Genomic DNA, 21,171 nt, shown 5'->3' on the forward strand with positions numbered 1-21,171 from the left:
CTCCTATTTAGAATAGGGCTGTATCTTCCCCACATTGTATGAATTGAAATGAAGATGATTGCCCTACATCCTATGGTGCTAGGTACATACAAACAAATGGATTTAAAATAGGAGAAAATTGGTTTTGGTGATTGGTTTAATCTAATTTAGAAGATTTGAAAGGTTAAGGTAGGTTTCTAATTTTGTATATGGTATTCAAATTAAACATTCTATTTTCTCATGTGCCCATGGTTAATCAAAGTTTGCATGAGGGGACAGTGACCAACTACACCTTGATCTGCTTGGGAGCACCTAGTAAGTAAATCCAGGGAGTCAAATGTTTGGAAAGGATATTTGAGAGGCAGATAGCCTATTATGTTCATTATGTAGCATAGTCTCCAAGTGGTTCTTGGTGGGTTCCTTTTCTTTCACTGCTGCTTTCCTCCTTTGCTTTGGTCTCTTCATAAGCAATGGATTGTTTTTGGTTTCTCCATCAAGTCAAGGTGTGATAGAGTTAGCGATACGTTGATGAACTTTTTTCATGTCTTCTTTCATCTTGACAAACCCAGATCATACCACTTTAAGAAAGTGAACTTATGAACAGGTTTCCTATAAAATACCATCAAGTCACCATCCTACATGTAAGTAAACATCATTGTGAAAAATAGGACTTTGATAAAATTCATTACCTGTGGATACTTGTAAACTTTCATTTTGGCCAAGAGTTGGCTTTAATGACATTTCCATCTGAGTGGCTGGCTGAATATAGCACAGTGTGCATGTCAGATCTTCAGAGAAGGAGTTCAAGGAGTTCAGTGTGTTAGTTTGCATTGAGAAGCACAATCTGTAAATACTTACTTATTTGCATCATGAGCCAGCATGCTGGCTTACTGACAGCAGTATATGGAGCTAAATTGCCTTTTTATTTCATATTCAGAATTTCATCAAAATAAAGTCATTCCATAGGCAATTCAAAGATCTTCAGGCCTTTTTTCCCAAACTTATTGATCAAAATTTAATATTTATGACATACTAAAAGAAAACTGAAAAGTGATCTAAACTACTTGGGCTGAATGTACCCAACTTCTTTGAAAGTGTTAAATGACTTCCAGTCTCAAGATACCATGTTACCATGACTTTTAAATGTTAAGCAGAAATCATCTCAACCTCACTGTAAAACAACAGATACAGGAAGATTTGCAGTGTTCCCTGTAGTACAAGTCAAGATCATTGATGACTACAATGTCAAGTTTTTTTCATCAGTCTGGTTATAAACTATGATGAATTAGGCGAAAATTTGTATTTAGCCAAATGTTTTTTCCTTCCACGCTGTTAATATACAATTGCTTTTCCATAAGATGGTTAATATCAATATCTAGAATCTCAATTAATATCCAACTGGCTAAGGAGACATTTCAGAGTGAGGGCACACTGTTACAAATTCATAACTAGATATTATGTTACAGATGAACTAACACTTTTCCTAAGATAAAAGTGTACTGATAACATGAATAAAATATGAGTGTTGATTTCAATCATCTAAAAGTCACCCTGTATTACAGAAGGTGAAATATAGAATAAAAATAGGAGTTAGGACTTAATAAAATTCCGCTTGTTTACTGGATATTTTTTCATAGAAATCACTCAGGGGCTTTTGTGATCAAGGACAAAAATCACTGGGAAAAACTATCCCTGAAAACAAAACAATGTGTGCAAGCTTTATGTTTAAAAAAAAAAAAGGCAGGAATGCTAGCAAAGTATTCTTAAATGGAGTAAAATTAAAAGCCAAACTGAAATATGAGAGAGACTTTTAGAATGCGAGCTTAAAATCAGAATTTTCCAGGCTAGAAGTAGACAGAAGAGGGAAAATGTAGCTTTACTAGAAAGTTTACAGCTGCAAAGATGAAAATAATAACAGCATACCTAAAGGAATGCATTTCCAAGTTTTCCATGTTAGAATAGATTAAGTTCAATTTTGGAAAGAATCGGTAATTGGAGGGTTGATTGAGCATTTCGGTGGTGAAATATGGAGGCCTGCTTCAAATCCAAAGTGAATATAAAACCTACACAATATTGGGCACACATTGTTACTGAATCTCTTCTTTCACAAAATGCTGACAAGGGAAGAGCGAGAAGGCAGCTGGTAGAGACAAGACAGATATAGAGCATTCAGTGTTGAAAAAGGGCAGCATGCAAAATCATGCTGTTATTCATGATAACAAGTAAAGAAGCAAGCCAGCGTTTTGCAGAGCGTGTTGGAGAAAAGAAAAGTCTCTGTAGAAATCAGCCGATGGAGATGGCACTTTATAGAAGTCCATCATCAAAGCCTGAATACAGTTCTGAGTGAGAACACAGCATTCTAGATGAGGTAAGAACGGCGTGGCTTTGAAGAGGGTAAAAGAATGGAGGCAATAAACAACCGTGGGGATCTATCCTGTCCTTGAGACTTCTGTCTTGGCCATGCTGGTTAAAGACTATAATAAACATTCAGTGCAGGATGCTTGGGACTTGATGTCAGAATGGCAGCTGATAACAGAATGTCAGTGTACAAGGCTTGTAGTTTCAAAATTTCATGCAGACTTCCCCTTTCTTACAGTGGCCGGTCTCCATGATATCTGTGCATTTACTGTCTTGCATATATAATTTAGACCCAAGTGTTCTGCTCTTAACAAGCAGATTGAAAGAAAATGACTTCAGTCTTTAAGTATTGTCTTTATGAATAGGCCTAAAACAGAGAAAAGCTTTAACAATTTCTCTGCACGTGACCATTCTGTCATCTCACACTTATGTCTTCTTTCTCAAAGCTTTTGACTGCATCTCTACTCCCTTGACACTTCTCACCATAGACATTTATGCTATTGCAGAAGACAAAAAACTCCTATAAAACTAATGTTCAACTTGATTTAGGCATGAAATTCTAATACTGTCCAGAAAGGAATCATGCTGTTTCAAAATAATTTTTAGTGTAATTCTACAAATAAAGAAACCATTTATATCAATAAAATACTTGTTTTCTGTGTATGGCATAAAATCAATTTATATTCAAATATTTGGCTACTGCCAGATCAATGTCTTTTAGAGAGCTTAGAAACAAAAGTACCGTAGAGATTAACTGTGAAACATTTTGCTCTATGAAGAACAATAAAACAAAATATTAACAGGATCGCAAAGCAATGCTGACGAGAACACTTTGGGAGCTGTGGGTCACTTCTGAATTAACAATTTTCTACCTCTGTTCTTGAAATTGATGCTTCCCCCCACTGCCCCCGGTCTTATTCATTAACTAAAGGATTAGTAAAATTAATTAGAGCGCAAAAGTTGATATAAGTACTAAACACCACAGACAAGGAGCTGAGAGTTTTAATTTGCTTTCCTCATGGTTAAGTCCTAGAATTAAATTAGAAAATGGAACTTTATCACAAATTTCTACAAGATTTTTACTTAAAGTCTAGGAAAACTTGTGTGAGATACGATGAATTTTTTTCTTGTTTTGGTTTAGAAGTTTAATACTTTCTGTTGGTATTGTGTTTTTTTTTGGGGGGGGTGATAGTGATGTTTGTTTGCCTTCGTTATTTCTTAGCAGTCTTATTTGTATCAGAGTTTTTAGCAAGAAATTATTTATTCATCAAAGTAACAGTTCTCCTTTTTTTTTTTTGATGTTTGTTTATTTGAAGAGAGCACGAGCAAGCAGGGAAGGGGCAGAGAGAGAGGAAGAGAGAGAATCCCAAGCAGGCCCCATGCTGTCAGCACAGAGGCCAACGTGGGGCTCAAACCCATGAACCATGGGATCGTGACCTGAGTCGAACCAAGAGTCGGACACTTAACTGACTGAGCCACCCAGGCGCCCCAACAGTGCTACCTTTTAAAAAATATAAATTTTCTCTGAGGAATTAAACTTGAGTAATTCTAGGTCATTACTCTCAGAATGTGTTTGGGTCTTAAATATTATGCATACACACTGTTAAATAACATCAGTATTTTATTTGTTCCTTTGCTGAAGTCTGGGCAAACTAGCAGATGTGTGAAACTGATCAGGGATTTATATTCTGGGTTGAGGTAGCTTTGATCATTATTAAGTCAGGGTAGGGTAATCTCTGATCTTAACACTTGGTAAAGTTATGGCTTTAAATTTCTTCTTATCACTTGCTTTAAAAGAAATTGAATTCATTATTAATGTTCTTGACCATTTTCCTTACCTTCTTTCTGCTTTCTTATTCCCTGGACCAGAGAACCCTTAGTCTCTTACTAGGTTTAAACTTGCAGATTTGTCTGCATGAGGTAGGACTTTGAGTTCACTTAAAGCCAGGCTATTACCCTTGCTCCACTGTGATTTCTAGCCCTCCCCTGAATTTTACATTATGATATTGCAACAAAAACTAACTCCCATCAAGTTCTCTCTCTTCAAGTTGACTCGGTTGTAGGTTCATCAGTCTCCTAAATCTTAGACTATTCCTACATATTACATCCTTCTACATATAAATTATCAAGTAAACACAGACCCCAAAGAAGACACCAGGTTGCAAGTGAATGTTTGTTTCCAAAAATTTCCAACCTAAGACCCATGGAAGGGGAGTTACAGAATTGCATCCTCTAATTAACAATTTTGAGCTTTTCAGGAACACTTCAGCCACATCATGTCAAAGCTAAAATCAGCAGCCTTCCAAAACCATGAACACAATTTGACTGGTTTTGACAGTCTATTTATTAATTGCTGCCAAACTATAATTATTACTGCATTAACGTCACCTGTCTGCAGAAGAGCAGTGTCAACTAAGCATCTGCCTCTGGAACTGGAATATAAATTGCTTTCTTTAGGTTTTATCACTGATCTTTAATGTTCTTAATATTTTCAGGCAATTTCATCTACAAACTCAAATGAATTACAGAAACTGGAACTAATTGTTCCCCTAATTGACTGACTGTCTTAGCTCCTGTTGTGTGTACAATGCGTGTTATCCCGGCCGTATGGAGCTACGGGAGGCAAAATAGTAATCACAGAGCAATTAGTTCTGATCTAAATCTCCACCCCCGCCCCCACCTCTGGAAGGGAAAATAGCCTTCCCAGAGGTTAAAGGGCCACATTTCTTTGTAGTTGTTGCTAAAGGAAAATAAACATGGGTTAGACTGATCCCCCCCATCCCACCCCCCCGCATAGAACTTAAATTCTAAATTAGGGTTCAGTTTGGCAGGAGCACGCAGACATTACAATTAGGACTAGTACCCCTTGATCCATTCACAGTTCCACGTACCTCTGTGTCTAAGGTCCGCACATGTTAGCACAATGAGTTCTATATTGGTGTGCTCTAACCATCAGGTTGAGCAAAGCCTATGTGTTCACAACTGTATTTCCTTTACCCAATACTCGGCACATAGAAGCTGTTTAATAAATATTTGTCAAATGAATGAATGAATAGGATTTACAGCCTCCCAATATAAACAATGCCAGCAGTTCTAAATTATTCATGCCACCGGAGGCACTTCTCTGTAAGAAATCCATAGATAAAGCAGTTAAACTGAGATACATAGTTTTAGCCTTGCCTTCTATAGCCTTCCATAATCAAATAAAAGGAAAAAGTAGGAAACTTGATTTTTGTATTTATATATTTTCTACCCTAGCTCCTCCCAAGTTGAACTGCACAAGAAGGTTGATCATGTGATGGAATTGTAAATTTGGTCCATTTTGAACTGTCACGTCAAAATCTTGCCTATCAGTCTTTCCGTACCCTCCTTTGGGCATCCCTTTTTCTCCCCATAATCAGTTCCAAAGCCCGATGACTATGTGGTCACCTTCTCGGGTGTCAAATAGTTTCCGTGTTTCTCTGAATGTCTGTATTCTCACACTGCTCAACCCCAGCTTATTTGTATTGCATTCTCTTTTCCAGGGTTATCTCTTTTTATTTGAGTTACATGATATACAAGGGATAACACTGAATTAAACCTTTGAGAGTCCGCAGTACTCAACACAAGGAAATACAGCATTTCTTTTTAAATAAATATTTAAATAAATACAGCTGTAATTTTCATTTTGGTGGAGTGAAAAATCAAGTGAAAAACCTTGAAAGCAGATTATAGACAAGAGTAGGAAACAGTTAGAAAGTTAAGGAAAGGAGGCAGCAAACACTTTTTCAAGCATTTTCATATTTTCTACAAATGTAGATAAGGTGCTACGGAAGGTTATATCAGGCGTCTACATCTTAACTCTTTTCCTTTTGGAAAAGGCAAAATCAAAGACCCAACAAGTAGAGGACAGATTTCATTGCACAATCTGACATGCCCTTACAAATAAAAAGGGATAGCAATAAATATGCAAAATGGGCTTAGTTAACAATGGAGATTTCCTCACTTATTTGTATTTTAATCAGGGCTCCAAGGTTAACAGAAGTGGTGTTATTAAAGTTTACCAAAGTAGCTTATTGAAATGCCAGTTTTATATCTATCTTCCTGGCATTAAATCCAAGTAGGCAGGGTTCTGTAGGCAAATTTGACCTCAGCATTAAGGCATACCCAGCAGCTGGGGACTGGTTTTGCCAGCTTTACACATCAAAACAGAAGTTTTGCATGAAAATGATTACATGTATCACTAAATACGTAAATACTGATAGATTAAGGAATGTGGTTTGGTTGAATGTTGTGCACACGCAGGGTTATCTTTTTTTTTTTTTTTTTTATAAAGTCTTCATAAATAAGACTTTAAAGTCTGGTTGTGTGTGTGTGTCTGTACACACAGAGTCATTTTCAAAACGAGGTCCTTGGAACAGTAGCAGCAGCAGCATTACCGGTAACTTGAAAATGAAACTTCTCAGGCCTGTTCCAGATCTACTGAGGGTAGAATTCTGCAGTCTAGTTTAACAAGCCTCCAGGTAATTGGGATGCATGTTTATCTTTGAGAACTGCTAGATTAGTTTATAATTAAACAGAAGCAACATCAACCATCCCCACTCAGGAGAAAAAAAAAACCCACAAAAAACAACTCAATTTTTTAATACTACATGGCTTCTAACTCAGTGATTATTGCATCTAGATCTCACAATAAGAATAGTGATCTCTTTGAATGTTGTGCTGGATTTACTGAGATGGGAAAAATTAGCCTACTGAATTTTATGGTAGGCTTATTTTCAAGGGTTAGACTATAGATACTTTAGGCTTCAGATGCTCACCCCGCATAAAACACTGCTATTCCAAATGAATTTAAACACGTTTCAATGCTTAGCAGGGACTTGAAATTCAGGGCTCAACAGAAGTTAGATTATTACCATAGTAAGAGTCTGTGAATTTTGTAGCCAATTATACTTTTACTTGAATTCCAGTTTTCAAACTAATCTGAGGCTCTGTTCTAATATGCTCTATGGCAATTATTTATCAGAGCATACCAGGATTTAAAAATACTTAAGAAGCAGGGACAAAGAAAACAAAAGCAAAATATATACGAAAAGCAAAAATGTTCTGAGATTTGAAGCAATGAATAAGAAAGATATTTAAAGTTAGCTTCATCTATTTTTAATGTATTTATACAAAATAAGATATATTTTGGTCATGTTTTGATGGATCTTTTTTTAAAATTTTTTTTTCAACGTTTATTTATTTTTGGGACAGAGAGAGACAGAGCATGAACGGGGGAGGGGCAGAGAGAGAGGGAGACACAGAATCGGAAACAGGCTCCAGGCTCTGAGCCATCAGCCCAGAGCCTGACACGGGGGGGGCTCGGACTCCCGGACCGCGAGATCGTGACCTGGCTGAAGTCGGACGCTTAACCGACTGCGCCACCCAGGCGCTCCTGATGGATCTTAATAGTAAATGAAAACATGGAAATAAGTAACTTAAATTCTTTAAGGTAAAATATTTTAAAGCGAATTTGAAATAAATTCTTGGTATGAAACACCCCTAAATTTCTACTGTATTAAGTAATTCTCCATATTGATAGAAGCCCGAATTCCCCCAGTTCTGGCAAACTGTCATCTGCAAACTCTGCCTCTACGTAATTCTAGACTTGTCTTTTTAATGTTTCAAGTTCTAAGTCAACCCTTTCCTTCTCCTCTGAGCTAGCCCAGTCAGAATTAATTTATTTTCCTAGTATTGTGTATCTCTAGCGACTACTGCTTCATATGGTATTTATTGTTTACACCTGCTTTTCTCAGATTGTGTATTTCCTGAGAGTCTGGTAGTGGCATTGTTGTAGCCTCTGAGGTATGGAACAATCCTTGATATAACAAGGATGTTTAAAAAATCATTTCTTGGACTTACTTTGTTATGCTCTGTGTTTTTCCTGAAGCTCATTTGAAAGTTACAGGGATTCTGTCAGGCTATTAAGTCATTCGGAATCTTCCGTGTTATGTGGAGCCAGATGTAGGGTCACTTGAGAAGAGCTGACCTTAGTTTAGGTATCATTTGCCAGTTTGAACATCCACAGTTTTGAAAGGAATCACCTGATTCTAGAGAAGCATTTATGAACAGCGTAGACAGTGGTATCAAATTATAAGAAAGGAAGGAAGGAGAGAAAAACCCCACTGACTCTGTATCAGAGATCAATGAGTCTTAATATTTGAACAGATGGTAAATGCACTCAACATTAATCAGTTCTTAGACCCTGGGGTGATGTTTGGGGCAGTCCCTATGTCCTTCCAGGAGTGGTGGAGACACAGTCAACAGGCAGGTCCCCTGAGCAAGCCAGAATGATGTCATGAAATACTTGACCTTCAAGTAAGATCACTCAGCTTGGACTATGGGGAAAAGGTCATATTTGTCACCATCAATACAGGTGTTTTTTCTTCGTTTGCATCCTCTTCTTTACATGCTAGGCCTTCACATTGTAAACTTCTGGACCATTGACGGGTGAAGCACTGATTTCACCCTCCTATGCATTTCTTGAATGAGCACCTGAGCCTTGAATGTTTTATACATGTGATCTGTGGTCAGATTCTCTTCTGACGCTAGTGATATCTGCTCCAGCACCCAATGAACTAGGTGGCCTTGATGGTGGTAGGTGGTGGGTGTATGGAGGAAGCGGCAAAGCAGTGACTTTCCTGTTTCCCCACTCTTTTATTTTAATTCATTGGGATTAAAGATCTTCGTTCTTTTTGTCTTTCATAGTCTCTTTTTCATGAACACACACACTCTTCTTCCTTCTTCTGCATAGTCCTTGCTAGGTACTTCATATATTTTCAGGCTTTCTATTCCTTCCTTTCTTTCTTGCATGCCCACCTTCATTTCTTATTTTGCCAGAGTTACACCTTTCTCTTGCTCATTTAACATCAGAATAATGCTAGTGATACACATCTAAAAAGAACAAGTGATAGGATTTGGAGTGAAAATACCTTTTCACCCTCAGATCTGACTCTATTGTTACCTTTTAAGGAATTTGTTTTTTAACTTCTTCAGGTAGAATGAAACTTTTCCTTCTGTATAGTTATTATTATATATATACAGCTGTTGTTATATGTGTGTGTGTGTGTGTGTGTACACACACACACACACACACACACATATTACTTTGTACTTAGGGTATTACATCATTTTGCTTATGGAAGGCATCATTTTATCCCTTAACTTGTGGTCATTCAAGTATATGTCCCATCTTCCATACTAAATCACCAAGTACCTCACAGTTTGCTGTGAGGATTAATTGGGGAGATCTTATGTATGTGTGAAGTCCCTGGGTCATCGTAATGCCCAGTGCAAATTTGTTGACAGCAAAAAAAGAAATCACTTATCACTCATTTTTGGAGTCTGGAAAATGTTCTAAACGTCTTAAAATCTCAACCAATATCTCTACCTTACCATCGTGGTATAATGAAACCTACACATCCTCATGTATATGTGTATCGGGAGGTAGAAGAGAAGAAGAAAATGTTAATTGCATAGCAACTAAAATGTCAGATGTCACATTGTAATTGCAAATATTCTATTAGTAGGAATCATCACTGCTAGGAATTGTCTCTTCTTTATTCCACAGGCTCCTCATGTACTAGAATCTACCACTCAGAACACTATTTCACGTGTGAGCCTATGAACAGAAAAATAGGTATTTATACATATATGCTTGATGAGTAAAGTTTAACAAGGGAAAAATCTCTTTAGTATGTGTGCCTAGAGATCAGAAGTAGCTTTATCGGATCCATCATCAGGTCATTCCTTATTTTTATCATTGGCTTTTGGTAAGATAGTAGTGACTTATGTGGAGATACCCTGTGATTAATTTGAATTTAGCAATAATAACAGCTGCAAGTGTAAACAATAATAGGATACCTGAGAAACAAAGCAAAGAGTTTGCATATATTCAGTGTAAATTAGGTGCCAATAATATATGTGTTAAATAAGCAACTAAGCTCCTGATCTTCTCTGCTCTGAGACTCAGTCTGTTTCTCATCGGTAAGTGAAAGGTAGAACCTTCTGTGCCTAATTAGCACCAGGAACATGAACGTGTTTGCTCTGGTAAGTACCTGCTGTCATTATTAGGGGGCATAGACACATCTCTGTGGATAGAAACATGTAATGGACCACTGCATCAAAAGAATGTTTGTGGGACACGAAGTCCTGGAAAGAAGGAGCAACTGGGAGTAAATGATCAATGGCTGTGAAAATTAGCCTTGCAAACAGAACTAATGAAAAGCTAGGCTTTTAGAATCTATCAATCCATGATGTTCCTGAATGATGGCTGTGAGTGAATGAATATAAATCGCTTTCCAAATGAAGGGCATATTGTCTAAAATAGCTGAAAGTCATTTCTCGGAAAGAAGAGAATTAATCTGGAGAAGGAAACAGAGACTTTTCCCAGTGTGCTGGTATTGCACCCCGAGAGGCTGAGAGCTGAAATGTATCAATTTCACATGTTATGACTTGCACCATCTGTGGGAAACAGTGGGGTGCTAACTCTGGCTTCTTCCATTTGAAATGAAGAGGTGTGTGCGTTTTGATGTAGTTTCTTCTACTGGGGTCTCATGGGCCTTACAACATTAATTTTATCTGGTTTTAGGTGAATTTAAACAAGTCTGAGCTTCCTGAGAATGTTGATCCTTCGTATGTGATATTCAGAGGAAAGGTGGGTGGGTAATACCTTGTGGTTTGAAAACACTCTGACTTTCTGGGTGTGCATGCTGAAAAAATATATACTTAATGTCTCGAAGTTCACTGGCAGGTTTGGTAAAGAATATAAAGCACATACGGATCATAAAAATGATTCAGGAGATGGAAAGGTGGATCTTTATTAGGATCCAGTGCAACATTTATTTGGGTATTAATCATCTAGACCGAGGGCAGAAAACTCTAGAATGGAAAGCAGTATGGCACATGGCCTCTTTGGAAAACCCCTCCTAGTACTTTTTTTACTTGTGTCTGTGTGCTTAGCGAAGCTTTAGCTTTCTCATCGGTAATCCAAGGATAAGTATACCTTCTACATTATGTTATTGAGGGACTTAAATGAGATTTGCAAATGAAGGACTTAATGTTTGGCCCATAATCACTTGATAAACATCAGCTATTCTACAAATACTTAAAATTATGTTGTTCACATTTTTCAAGTATGCCGTTTAATATATCTGTAATAAAACAGAGCCCTTAGAATTAAACAATAGCTAAAAACCAGTAGAAGCCAACTAAGCATTTATTTCCTATAACTTCTTCCAAAGTAGGCACTGCAATGATCTTATAGATGAACAAAGTAAAGTATGATAAATAGCTTGGGTAGGATCACACAGTTAGCAGATGGGTACAGTTCAAATTTAAATGAAGACTGTTGCAGAATCATTTCAGTAATGTCTACATCCAACATGGGGCTCACATTTACAACCTGAGATCAAGAGTTGCACCTTCTACTGACTGAGCCAGCCAGGTGCTCCTGTTACAGAACCGTTTAAAAAATATGCTTGAGCTTTCTAATTTTAGAGGTGGAAAATAACATTCAAAAAGGACCAATTGCTCCCAAAAGTTAGAAAGCTACCCATGGCAAATCAGACTAAACTTTGGGTTGAGTTTCAACCTACTTATCTTTTTTATTCAATTAGGTGTTTATTTTTTTCTCCATTAGCTGTACTCAGTGGAAGTTGATGCAACCATCACAGAAGAGAGAAAGCTGGGTGAAGAAAAATATTCAGAGTTTGAGGATCAAGATTTTAAAAATAGGGTTAGTGACTTTTGGTTTTTCAGGAGACAAAACAGAATTCTCCCTACTCCTCTATGCATTTTCATAAACTTGGAAAGTTTCCAGTTTTCTTTCCTGGACATCTATCTCATACTTACCTGATTTTTACTGGAAGGTCTACCATTATTGATTAATTCATTTGGGTTTATTATTTCCTCCCTTTATTTTTTGTGGTGGGCAAAAAAGCAAATTCTTTGAGTGGCGTTATAAGATAATAAGACCTTTCAAGATAGAAAAAAAAATGTTCGCTAGAAAGCCACATGGGGTCTATAATAGGAAATGTGGAATGAAAAAGGTGAAACAGGACAAAGAAAAGTGAAGCTTTATTTATAGCTTTGCCTAAGGTCAACTCTTGTAAAAGAGTTGTTTTAACACATACTTGCCTCCTCCATAAGGATGCAGTAGGGATGAAGGAAGTCAGCATAAGTGAAAACAATATGAATCCTTGGAAAAGGGTTCAAAATCCAAATTATACCCTTTCTTTCTCCTTAAAAATCAATTCGGTGTGGCCACTTTCAGAGAAGAAGAAATTGCTTTTGAATCATAGATCTGAATTCTAAAATCCAATCAAAAACCTTGCACTCAGATGTTCCAGATACATTTTTTATAAGTTTCAAATCCATTTTTCATAAGGCCTAAAATGGAAAAAAATCTGTCATTTGTAGAATGTCTCTATTCTAAAAATATTTTCTGGTACTTTGGGCTTTTCACTATATTGCATGCTATACATTCTTATAAATCTCTGGATGAGTAAGGGAAATGGAATAGAAAATTGTTTTAAAGAACAGCCCAGTAAATATAAAAGTTACAAGACATCAATATGCCATGAATAAATTATTTGCAATTCAGAAGGAGTAAACTGTGTTGTATGTGTGGGACATTTTTAAAAAAAGATGATTTCTTTCCCATTGGGGTCCTATATCTCACCGAAAGAAATGTGGAACTAATGAAACATGACATTCTTTAAATAATATAAATGAGAAGAATTAGGGAAAAGAATTAGGGGAAAGAGACAAAACGTGAAGATTAGCTGGTGCCTTCCAGTAGCTGAACAGAGGCACAGGGGCAGGCTGTCTTGGGGGTAATCATAATTACATATTCTCACGTATCAAGGAGATTCTTCGTGGACTGGGGAAGTTTCTTTTTTGTTCACTACCAAATATGTCTTCGTTGAAAAGAATTCTGGTCCGCCCTCTTAGGAAAAGAAAAAAAAAAAAACAATCTACTAGAACAGTGAGAAAGCTATTTGTAGGGCTCTTACTAATCTTTCATGAAGCCCCGGCTGCTGTCTCCATTAGACACCAAAAATAACATGAGGCAATACATGAATATGCAATGAAATATTAAAGCTGCTCGCCAAACTGGGTGTGGGGGGGTGTCTCACTACTACAATAGGGAAATTACCAAAATTAATGTAACTTTCTAAAATCCAGCAGGAATTGAATCCCAGGTGCTTGTCAGCTAGCGAGATGCGAGTGATAGACAGGCATAAAAACTAAAGGAGAAGGAGGAGGTGCTGTGAGTATTGCCTTCTTAACCATGCCTACGGCACCATGACGAGAGAGGGAGCTGGTCCAGAGCAGCTGCTGCTATGACCTCCCTATGATTCCCTCTGTTATGCTCAATGACTTTTAACAAGTTATTTTGGGTGCAGTTCCTGGGCTCCATCCACTATATATAATATATACATATATATATTTTATTCTTCGCTGGTATAGTGCCACTTGAATGGGCTTAGAGAGTTATGTAAAACAAACCAGATGGCAGCTGCTTGGGGTTTGAGGCACCTTGTGCTGTAAGGGGGTGTAGAGAAAAAAAGAAACAACAAAAAAGCAAAAACCAAATGCAAACACAATGTTTAGAAGAGATGACTGTATTTTTTTGAATCTATTAGCAAAACACTCCTAAAGCTATAAATTGAGTAGACAAATGTTCAGTAAACTTTTAAGTGAGACCCAGATTCGATGATCTTTTAAGGAGGAAAACAATAATAATATTTATACTCATCTCCAAGAACTGATGTGTCATCACAGCTAAAGGGCCTGTTAAGTGTTTTAACATGACTATTTTTTTGTCTTCTGCATGGACTCAGAAAACATGAAATTGACATTCACTAATTATTCATTTGCAGCGAAAATGAATCTCAGGCCTTAATTGTCTACTACTTAGAAGATGACAAATTACATTTTCAGGAGGAATCTGGCAGGAGGAAGTGTATCCCACAGCTAGTACGTGGTGTGGGAAGTGAGGAGCTGAGGGTCCAATTCCGACTTTACCACTGAATGGACATTTCATTTAATCTTTGGGGGAGTCAGCCTCTCAGAGACATTTTTACTAACTAAAATGGACATCACGAATACAATTATTTCCTTTCTCTCAAAGAATTCTAAAAGTTTCATTTCTTTTCTAGATCTGAAGAGAGTAAGAAATTAAAGGTCACACGAATAAAAATCCTGTCACAGTAGATAAGTTATGGGAAAAGAAACACAATTCCAATGTTCTTGTTCTACATTTGAGGGAAGAAAGTGCCAAACTGTGTAGAACTCAGAACCAAAGTCTCCTACACTCTCTCCACCATTCTGCAGGATGGGTTTTTTTTTCTTTAACAAAGTAATGGCTTATGTGCAACAGATAAAAATAAAATGCAAACTAACCGTGGGTATCATGTATGTAATGAGGAAGTTTGTGCGCAACTGATAAAATGAGCATGACTGAATTTTATGCTATGTCAGTTGTAAGTATTTTATGCTTGTGTAAAATCCAAGGGATTCTAGAAAATTACAGGCAAAGAAAGAGTAAAGTTCTGGGAAATGTGAATATGAGGGGGTCCCTGAGCCTCAAAAAAGCCCTGTGGTTTCAGGGAAAAGGATACAGAGGAGTTTGTTGAACAAATAAAGATGATATGTAAAAAACTATAAAATAAAATGAACCCCTTTTGAGCACTAAAAATGTCAAAAGATTAAACACTTCAACTCCTGACATGCTGAAGGATTGCACCTAAATTTCTGTCGACCAAAACTTTTGAAGATTTTAAAAAATATCTGTCACGTTATCTAGTGGAAATTAATGGAAATATAGCATATACCTCAAAAAAAAAGCATGGATAGTTAACTTGCTGTGCAATATCTAATCATTAAATGATAACTTACTTGGTTAGGTAAAACTGATATGTATTCATTGATATTTTCTAACCAGTTTTTTATTATATACTATTGTTAGACATCTTTTGTCTAACAGTATATAGTTGCTTGTAGTATTTACTTTTTGGATGGGTGATTCTTTTCTTTTCTTTTCTTTTCTTTTCTTTTCTTTTCTTTTCTTTTCTTTTCTTTTCTTTCTTTTCTTTCTTTTCTCTCTCTCTCTCTCTCTCTCTCTCTCTCTCTCTCTCTCTCTTACATGCATTTGTCATTTATCTCCAATAAAGATGTAAGCTTCTTGAAGAATGAGATCATTCCTTCTGCAGTGCAAACTTGTTTAAGAAGATGTTGTGTGGCCATTTATTATCTGGGTCCTCTGAAGAAATCTAGCAGAGAAGGGACATTGGAAAAGTGGGATGTTGTTTTGTAGACTATCACACTAGAATCATACCAACATGCACCTACCCTCAAACATGCCCGATTGACTTTACCATATTAAACATGATTACCTAGAAAAATAGCCTGGTTAGATAAAAAATGCAAGTGGATAGGTGAAGAGTAAATAAAGTGGCATTTGATTTTTATTATGATAGTCCGTCAGTATCTAGTTGTCATTCAAATATATGACTCTTCATAAGCAATGGTGATTGGCTTACTGGGAGCACGGTTAATTAGTCATTCACAAATAATAGGAAATGATGTCTGAGGTCCACTCTTGAGTGTTACTAGTGCTCTTGACGATCAGTAGCTACTGACCAAAATGGCAGTTCACAGTAGAGGGGACCTGGCTCTCAATATATTTTGATGCTTGGTGACATTTCTGTCTGCTAGTGAAGATGTTCTTTCTCTGTAAGGACAGAGCCCATGTAGTTTTATGTCAGGAAGGAACAGAAATTCTGAGATAGAATCTTCAGAAAAAATGTTCAACCTTTACTAGTCTAAAGAGAAATATTCTGTTTCTAAATTATTAATCTTTCCTAGTGAATCTAAAACAGAGTGTGCATGTTAGAAAAGATAATGTCTGGGGCCAGTGGGGTGCAAAATAAATTTCCATTCCTATGCTTCTGTGCCTGGGTAGAGACTAAAGTTATTTTATTAGGGAAAAAAAGTTGAAACATAGAGTTTAAAAACCTATTTAATTTTGGTCAATTTAGACATCCTGAATACTGGATATCCTTTCTCCAATTCAGTTTAGGGTGATACTGAGTTGTATCTGCAGAGCTAGAAGACACATTGAAGACAACAATTTGGTGGTGACAGTAGCAATGGAAAAAATCTTTAATACTCAAATTAATCTCTAAATGGTGGGCGAGGGAAGGCTTGCCGATGGTCACATGGCCAGAAACTGGCAATACTTACTTAAGACTCATCATTTTCATGTCAGATACTAGCTCAGACTATTTACTCAATGCATTACTAAATCCTACCCTTGAAAAGTTAAGTGAGTTGTCTAATGTTACACAGTGGTAAAGGTATAAATTCCATCTGGAGCTCAAATGTTGTTAAGTGATGGTTCATAGCCTGTCGTATAGTCATAGAAATAGAATTATAATCAAAAAAGTTTACACAGCATTTAAAAATTTTTTTTTCAACGTTTTTTATTTATTTTTGGGACAGAGAGAGACAGAGCATGAACGGGGGAGGGGCAGAGAGAGAGGGACACACAGAATTGGAAACAGGCTCCAGGCTCCGAGCCATCAGCCCAGAGCCTGACGCGGGGCTCGAACTCACGGACCGCGAGATCGTGACCTGGCTGAAGTCGGACACTTAACCGACTGCGCCACCCAGGCGCCCCTACACAGCATTTAAATGAAAGGGAAAAATACAAGTGAATTTTGGACTACCAACCAAGGCCCCTGTGAGCTTCCTACCATATGAAATAGAGTATTGATAATGAGTAACAGTCTGACTAACTTCCTCCTCGTACTCATGATTTAAATAAAAAATAATTATTGGCTATTTCATAGCAACATAATCACTGTGTGGGAAAAATACTGATCCATGCAGGCAAAACCGCAGAATGTTGCCTCACCCTGGGAGGTTTGTTGCTTCTGATATTTTAGGAAAGGTGGCTAAAAAACGGTGGCTGGCAGAGGCTGAGATTTTGTCCTGCTGTGAGCTGCTGAGGGCACAAACACACTGGAAAGGAGTTGTAATTTGTGGATTGTGCTGAGCTTTGTGTTATGAGATTTAAAAAAATGAAGTTGTTTCCTATAATTATGCCCAGCAGGCATAGAACTTACTACCTTAGTGCTTGCTCAAAAACTTTAGTAAGCATTGATTGACCCTTGAGAACAGCCCAGAAAACAAATAGAAGGTACGGATGGATCTCAACTGAACATTGTGTGTTTACCCATGGAACAAAGAAGATTAGGGGAATGAGCTTGAAGGGAGATCTCTGTGGTCAGAGGTAGGAGAGGCTGTGGGAGCACGTGGTTCATGTTCCTCTTCTAAGAGAAAACCCAAGCCACATGGGCTCTTTAGTCTACAGCAGGGTTTCTCTGCCTTGGCATTGTCCAGTGTGGACTGGAGAACTCTTTGTTTGGGAGGCTGTTCCGTGCATTGTAGGATGTTTCACAGAATTTTAGATGTGAGTAATGGACCAGTTGTGGCAACCAAAAATGCCACATATTGCCCCAAATTCCTTAAGGCAAGATCACCCTTAGTTTTGAACCACCACTGACTAAGATGAACAGTTTCTCCTTATAGCAGACAAATATCGTAGCTGTCCATCTTAGTGTGTTCACTAAACACTGGCACAACCCGTCCAGCACCACTCAGTGCAGTAAGAGACAGGTATGAGCTACATATACCATAACATCTAAGCCAGTCTCATTCAAACGTATATGCTACAGGGGCTGAGATTTTGTCTGGCTTGAAGCCCTAACACCCAGATTAGTGGCTTGCATATAATTATCACACAGTAAATACGTGCTATAGCTCAGGCAGTGGATGTGTGATAAATAATTGCCTAAATTCTTGACTAAAGGAGCATACTATGTTTGGTTTTTATTCCGAATGATTACTATGAAGACCAGGTTTTAGTTTGAATGACTACTATAAAGAGCAGGTTTTATTCTGAATGATTACTGTAAAAAACATGTTACAAAAGCAGGTTACAAATTGACCTACGTTAATAGAAGCCTGAACATTATTATTTTTGTACAAAATATTTAAATATTCACAATTGTTAGGCCTTTAAAAAAGAGAAATAAGGCTGATTTCTAATGTATGTAATAGACGATTATTAATGCCATCACCAAGGGCAGTAATATGGTGCAGTTCCCTTTGATATTAGATTTAAAAAATCTTTTAGCAGAAATGCTAAGAGTTAAAATACGTATGTTTTTAACTGTAGTTCAGATCTTTGCTTTCAGTCAGTTAAAAACTGTTGCTTTGGGGCGCGTGGGTGGCGCAGTCGGTTAAGCGTCCGACTTCAGCCAGGTCACGATCTAGCGGTCCGTGAGTTCGAGCCCCGCGTCGGGCTCTGGGCTGATGGCTCAGAGCCTGGAGCCTGTTTCCGATTCTGTGTCTCCCTCTCTCTCTGCCCCTCCCCCGTTCATGCTCTGTCGCTCTCTGTTCCAAAAATAAATAAACATTGAAAAAAAAATTAAAAAAAAAAAAAACAACTGTTGCTTTGATATGTATTGGCTGAAGACATACTGACCCATAAATATTCTGATGTGTAATACCCACAAAATAAAGTCCTAGAACTACATGGCATATAATCTGAACCTATCTGTATCTGTCATCTAGCTATTATTAACAAATAACCTGAACCTATCTATATACCTGTTTGTTCTCAGGCTTTATGCAATGAGCTTCCCAATGTGTATTATGCCATTTTCATAATCCAAGAGACACATTCTCATTTAGGGTCCTCTAACTTCTTCATCTGGTGAACTTCTCAACTAGGGTTTATGAAAGAACTTTTAGAGAATACCTAGTTTTAGCAGTTGGGACATACTACAGGTCAAGAGAGAGAAGGAATGTTTGGGAGGAAAACTGATAGCAAAATTTTCTGAAAATCACAGAAAGGGTCACAATAAATAGTGGCAATCCTCACAGTGAGCTTAAGGAGGATGGAGACCAGTAAGAGACTACTGGAATTTGGTTTAGAGGTCATTAGAAACTTTTAAGAGGACAACTTTTATGAAATGGAAGCCAGATTATGAGGGCTTGACAGGAGAGTAAACAGAGGCTTTGATTTTAATACAGTCACTATCAGAATTTTATAGTTGAAAGGATAAGACAAAGTAATAATCCAATTCAAGGTAATAGGGTAAAGGAAGCTGTCTTTATATTTATTTATTTTTTTATTAAAAATATTTTCTTTAATGTTTGTTTAGTTTTGAGAGAGACGGAGTGTGAGTGAGGAAGGGGCAGAGAGAGAGGGAGACACAGAATCTGAGGCAGCCCGAGGTTCTGAGCTGTCGGCACAAAGCCCTACGTGGGGCTTGAACTCATGAACTGTGAGATCATGACCGGAGTCAAAGTCAGACATTTAACCAACTGAGTCACCCAGGTGCCCCAGAAGTGGTTTTTAGAATGTGAGAGACCTAAGCATGTGTGTAAACAAAGAGAAGTTACTAGAAAAAAAATTCAAACATTTGTAAGCTAAAAAAGAGATGATTTATAGAGCACAACTGCAGAGGAAGAGTGTGTGTGTGGGGGGGGGGGAGTGGTTTGGAGTAACGGGAAGGGGGGGTAGCCAGCTTGGAGGAAGAGAAACAAAAAAAAGTGGAAGCAAAGATGTAGGAAAAGGAAGATAGGATTGGCTGGAACTCTAAGTGGAATATTTTTGGTGTTCACATAAAGTAAAAACCAAGATCATCAGCTGGGAGAGAAGGTATTGAAGGGGATTTTCGGACACTGGATCTTGGGGAGGGAGGTATGCTGAACGGCGGTAAAAGTGCATTGGTGTTGCATGAGGGGCATCTTAAGTGGCTCCAGTCCCATGAGTTAGTCTTCCATACTCAGTGGCTTAAGAATGGGAACTGAGAAATAAGACTATGGGATCGTAGGACCTGTTTGAATGGAAATAGTAGAAACTTAGAAAGATTGAGGGTTGATATAGAGACTGTTGAGAACCCTAGGGAAATAAATGGAGAGGAAATGGTATTTTGAGGAGAGAGCAGCATATTCTAAGAAATAGCATCGTATTCCAATAAATAAAATAATAAACATTCAATTTTCTTTATGTTGTCAGTACTTCACTGGTAAATCTCTGAGATTTCTTCTTACTCTAAATTTCCAATGTATGAATTTGTTCTATTTTGTAGTTTTAATTAGTCCAGGAGAAAAACAATCATACACCACTATAGCTTCAAAATACCACTTAAGCAGGTTTGTTTAATATTATAGTCTGGCTTTGTTTCTGTAGTGGCATCTACCATCTCTGTAATTTAAATTCTATTTATTGATTAATTGACTAATTGGAGAGAGCATGAGTAGGGGAGAGGGGCAGAGGGAGAGAGAGAGAGCAAGAATCCCAATAAGTTTATACGCTCAGTGCAGAGTCCAGTGTGGGAGCTGGATCCCATGACCCCAGGATCATGATCTGAGCTGACCTCAGGAGCTGGATGCTCAACTGACTGAGCCATCCAGGAGTGCCATACCACCTATATAATTTGAATTTGAGTTTGGAATCAGGAAGTGGGTATACAAGAAATTCTTTCCTTTACATTTGTTCCAAACAACTCTTACTATTTGAAACCGTTAATATTGTTAATATTTTCAGAGAGAAATAATCATTTGGTTATTGTAAGAAGTACAATGGTGGAAGACCAAGATGGCATAATATCTGTGGAGGGGGATTTGGCAATATTTGATAAAAGTATACATTTTTTGGTAATCTCTGCCACTGCAATGCCACTTCTAGAAATTTGCCCTCAAGAAACACCTTTAAAAATACAAAATGAT

At 37.5% G+C, this 21,171-nt stretch overlaps 1 protein-coding gene and 1 long non-coding RNA gene across 6 annotated transcripts in view; one reads left to right on the plus strand and one right to left on the minus strand.

The window, feature by feature from the left end:
- SYT1 (synaptotagmin 1) overlaps positions 1–21,171 on the minus strand; it is a 563,462-nt gene that overhangs the window by 231,664 nt on the left and 310,627 nt on the right. The window lies entirely within an intron of this gene.
- LOC147579023 (uncharacterized) lies at positions 1,516–3,893 on the plus strand. The gene is made up of 2 exons (XR_015253470.1): positions 1,516–2,347; positions 3,654–3,893. It is a non-coding gene; the product is annotated as an uncharacterized LOC147579023 (long non-coding RNA).

The sequence above is a fragment of the Puma concolor genome, chromosome B4, assembly GCF_028749965.1.
Source record: "Puma concolor isolate L17-30 chromosome B4, mPumCon1.1.hap2, whole genome shotgun sequence".
NCBI lineage: Eukaryota > Metazoa > Chordata > Mammalia > Carnivora > Felidae > Puma > Puma concolor.